The sequence below is a fragment of the Phoca vitulina genome, unplaced genomic scaffold, assembly GCF_004348235.1.
Source record: "Phoca vitulina isolate PV1807 unplaced genomic scaffold, GSC_HSeal_1.0 scaffold5, whole genome shotgun sequence".
Taxonomy (NCBI): domain Eukaryota; kingdom Metazoa; phylum Chordata; class Mammalia; order Carnivora; family Phocidae; genus Phoca; species Phoca vitulina.
Window position 1 is genome coordinate 77,392,328 of NW_022589708.1, and position 4,760 is coordinate 77,397,087.

General features: G+C 43.6%; 1 long non-coding RNA gene across 1 annotated transcript; it reads right to left on the reverse strand.

Annotated features, from left to right (window-relative positions):
- Window positions 1-1,118: 1,118 nt before the first annotated feature.
- LOC116631364 lies at window positions 1,119-4,136 on the reverse strand. Its single transcript, XR_004299170.1, has 3 exons — window positions 3,868-4,136; window positions 3,027-3,157; window positions 1,119-1,359 (listed from the first exon to the last, which is right to left on the reverse strand). It is a non-coding gene; the product is annotated as an uncharacterized LOC116631364 (long non-coding RNA).
- Window positions 4,137-4,760: the final 624 nt, after the last annotated feature.

A 4,760-nucleotide genomic window follows, 5' to 3' on the forward strand; every position in this document is an offset into this window, starting at 1 on the left:
CTACAATTGACGTGGAGCAATAGCAAGGCGACTGGCAGGAAACCCAAGCCATGGCTCCCATCAGACTTCACAGGGCCCTGACCTCTTGGTCGATGGCTACCACACAAACCACATGAACAGGAACACATTCCGTTTTTTGTGAAGACTTGCAAAATAGCTAGCCTCTTCTCAAAATATCCATTCTCCTCTCCACGCTGCTGTCCCTTCCTGACAGAGAGAAGCAGAAAGGCCAGCTCAGACGCTATGGATGTATTTCACTCAGCAAGGCCCTCAGCTGCTTCTGCTTTCTCCACCTCATGACTCACGTTTGTTGCAGGTCTTGTCTCTTCTCATTTGCATGCTGTCCGTTCCTAAACTTGATGAAAGCACAACAACACCTCTAAGTACCCATTTGTTGAACACACGTAGACATCAGTTTGAAGGATGCTGACACAAAGCTCACGGTGTCAAGTGTGGTGAGGGCCGTTCTGTCATGGCTGTTGGGCTCACAGTCTTGCCTACTCTGAGCAACACAGTGGTAGGTTGCTTGTGTCCTTCTACTGATCTATAACAACAGCAGGCCAGAGAGGGGAATCCATTGTCCTATAACAAATTTCTCCCAAGTAGCAGCTTAAAAATCATGACATTCATTTATCCCAGTGCTGTGGGCCAGGAATCCGGAAGCAGCTTAGCCAGGTGGCTCTGGCTCAGGGTGCCTCATGAAATTGCAGCCAATACATCAGTCAGAGCAGTGATCGTGTGAAGGCTTGGAAGCATAGAAGGAAAATGTTGCAAGTTCAGGAAATCACGAGTCTTGTGTGGCTTGGGCACATGGTGTTGGGGAGGGGGTTGAGGATCAGGACCTAGGTCTAGATTGCAATGCTTCTTAAATGGCAGACACTGGCTTCTGGTATCCACTCTGTGGTCGGCAGGGAGCCCTTCTGGAACTGGATCACCATACTGCATCTGTAGAAATAACTCACTGGCACTATAGAAACTGGATGGGTTGTGGATTAGACAAGGAAGAAACCAGAAGTCTCTACTGATGTCCCGGGGAGAAATGCTGTGCTTCCCAAGCAGGGCTGAGGAGGATGATACAAAGCATCAGAACTCAGAGAAGGATCTGATGTTGCAGGTGAGGGAAAGAGGATCACTTTAACAAAACAGGTACAATTTGACACACCCATAAAGGCCCAGCACTCTCCTCAGTGTTGGTCAGGGATGGTGTTTCTGGGGCCCAGGACTTTGTCCATCCACGCAGGGAAGGTTGCTACAGGCCTGTGTCTTTTGCTCATGTCCATGAAGCTTCACGTAGTAGGAGTGGCATCTTTGTGATTGCTCAAGCATTTCCTCAAAATGTCCTTAGGAAAGCACATTTCTCTATGGGCAAAATGATTTAAAATTATTAACGTCAATATTTAATTTGGACCTAGTTAGGAAAGTGGAATTTTCCATGGAGAATCAGAAGTGTCACCAGGATATGGTGAATTGGAACAAGAGCCCTGACTCCTGCATTTTGAGAAGACAAGACTGCTGGTCCCAGGGAGTTTTCAGGGCAAGAAAAGGGACGATTCACCAGCAAGAGCTGTGAGCCAAGAGTTTGGTTAGACAATCATTCTCTAAAGGTCATCCCACCACCACCGGTTCCTCCTGATTTTACTAAACCCTCCACCCTCCAGCCCAACCCCAGACTTCTCTCTTCCACCTTTGAGATTGCCTTCAGTGTTTGTGATTCCCTTTTTTTGTTCTTACAAGAATAACCGGAGTGTGGAAAACATGCTGTTTTATCTGACCTGTGTCAGAAAGCCTTGGACTCTCCTCCACCACCCTCCATCTTCTAAGAGAGTCCTACACAGGCTCTCAGTTCCAGATGAGTCAAGAGACCAGCTTGGTACCATCAAGCCCCCGAGAATGAAACAAGTTTCTGCCACACTTGATTGCCCCCTCTTTTTACTCGTCTAGCTAAAGTTTCTCAACCTTACTGATCTTTCCAAAGTATCAACTAATAAGCTAACCATTAGGTTATTCATTTGAGATCGTTCTTTCTTCTTCATGACTGTGTGTACAGCTAGGATTCTCTGTGAGACTACCCTCACTGGCTCTCAAGGGTTTTGCTATGCTGGATCCATTCCCCTCTTTTAGCCATAAAAGTAATTACACTAACCTGGCCAACCAGAAGGCATGAGGGAATACAAGTGGTCATGAGCGTGGGTTTCCCTAAATTAAACCAATCTAGACAAGATTCATCTACTTATATAAGTGGAGTTCTTCTTCTGTCTAGGAGAAGCCGTTTTTGCTAATGAAACAGTGGTCTAACAAAGAGACTCTTCTGGGTCTTCTTTGACATACTGTGGCACATTTGGGTAGGTCAATATGAAGCATGGGGTAGACTCAAAGTTGTAAGTTTGTGGTAAATGTCTCTGAAGTCAGAGAACATATTTTATAGTGACCAGGAAGAACTGGACCAAGCTTTCTTTTCTATCACCCTGGGACATTAACAGTTCCAAATACTGTTGCAGGGCCCGGGTCACCAGGATCCTCATCCAAGGCCACCTCTCCACACTGTCCAGCCTCCTCCATCAGCCAGTGTGGAAAACTGGCCACACTTCAGAGGAACGTCCATCATTTTGCGGTCTGGGATCTGGATGATTTAGCAGGTGACCATGAGCCAGCACTAAACAGAATGGGGCTGAATTTCCTAGGGAGACATAAGACTAATGTCCTGGCCTCTTGTGGTTACAAGAGATCCTTCCCAACACAGCACAACTCAGCCCAGGAAATTTCCCAGGTGATTTTAGTTGGATGCAAGTTTGCGCCTCACTTCCAGGCCTCGACTGTTTTGGAATGTTGCTATGCATTATTAAAAGCTGCCACATTTTGTCCAAGAGGTGGCCACATTTCAGTGGCTGGTGAAGTAATTCCTGTTTATATGTGTAGTTGCAAAACGTTTTGGAACCCTCTGGCATGAAAAGCATCTTATAATACATCATTACTTATTTTTAACAATAGTCGGAGAGGGATGGGGGCTTTTTCCCACATACACATACTTTGAAAGGTGATAGTCAACCAGGAACAACTTCTGATGGGTTCTCTGCTTTTATCCAGTTGATTGGAGCACAGCTGGGAATGTCGCTTTAATGGTGAAACAAATCTTAAGGTAATTTCTTGGAATGCGTATCTGATGAGACAAGACCGAAAAAAAAAAAAATGAAGCTGAACAGAATCATCTATATATTTAGTTGCCTAGAACCGTAAGAGCCTAGAGAAGAATTTGTGTTCTATTGAGTCACGTAGCCATTGTTGTCATCATGGGCTGGTAAGCCCAAGTAATTATGAAAATCAAATTATTTCTTTCAGAAAGGTGGTCAAAAATATATTGCTAAACTTGGCATATTAGTATAAATCAAAAGCTATGTATTACCTAATCATATATCATATTTGGATAGCTCATTTTTTTTCCTGAGGGGATGAAATTATTTCACAGGCAACAGTCCCAGGTATTATTAAAACTCTTTCATAAATGGGAAAACTATAGCAAAGTGAAATTGAGTAATTCACTCATTCTCTCAGCTGAGTCATGGCCTAAGAAACCTAAGAAAAGAAGCCCTTTCTCCTCACTTCCCATCTCCTTGCCCCCTTAAAAGATTGTAGTGCCAGGCAAAATTTCTCCTTAGCTTCATGTTTAGTAAATTCTCTGGTTTAGATCAATTCAAAATTCCATTGTGAAGAAAGAAAAGAAAAGAAAGAAAAGAAAAGGATACAAACTAACAAAACAACAAGCAGATGAAGCTTTTGATACAATGCAACTCAAATGATCTGCTAGAAATAAATAGAAAATAGTGTTACAAAAAGAGACATTTCTTTTCCATGTTAGTGTAAGTCACTTACCTTCCCAATCAGTCTTGACTCTGTGCAAATGCCTGGCTTCTGATTGTCATGAGTTCGGTAAATCTGCAGTCGTTTTCTTCAAAGCATAAAGCATGCAGTCTTTTTTTAATAAAGAAGCATGCTTCTGAAGTTCTTCAAGCCAAGAATAGACACCTATTTTAAAGACTGCTCCATTATCGGGGCTTATGTTTACATCCTCTTTACAAATGCAGTGGAAGGCATTAACCAAAACACATTAGGGCAAAAGCATTTTTCGATGCAATTAAAAACTGGTTCGTTCTGCATATGTCTGATATATCCCTTTCTTATCACATCTGTCTATCTCTTAACCTCATCCATAACTCCAAAAACTGCAACTGGAAAGTTCTCAAACTGAAAACTGGGTGCCCGCCAAGATACAAACTTTATATTTGCTTAGCAAACATCAAAGAGTGAATAATGTGTTGTCATTCCCTGACCTTACAAGAAGGTTGGATATAAAGTAACAGCCTTAGTCACTATGTGCAATGACAGCGCTGAAGAATTTCTCCCTCAGCCTGGATTCTTTCCTTCTTTGTCCAAAAGGGAACAGCTAGCTACGTTGCAGGGGGTAGGTGCTTCGTAGGTCCGCATTATTTCATTACCTAAACAAAGCCATGGTCTAAGGAAGAAGGTGGAAGTTAGAAGGCAGAAAACCAGGTTCAAGTGCTGGCCTCTCTCCTAACCAGCTGTGTGGCCTTGGGTTTGGCACTCCACCTCTCCAACCTTTTCCATCTGTGAGAGAAAGAACAGATGACTTGCAAGGTCTACAAGTCCGGGATTCAAATGCAGCCAGCCAAGGTTTCTTCGTTCCCTGAAGGGGAAATGCCAGGTCCCCTCAGGACAGCACTGCTCCCTGCCTGCCTCCTTTGGTG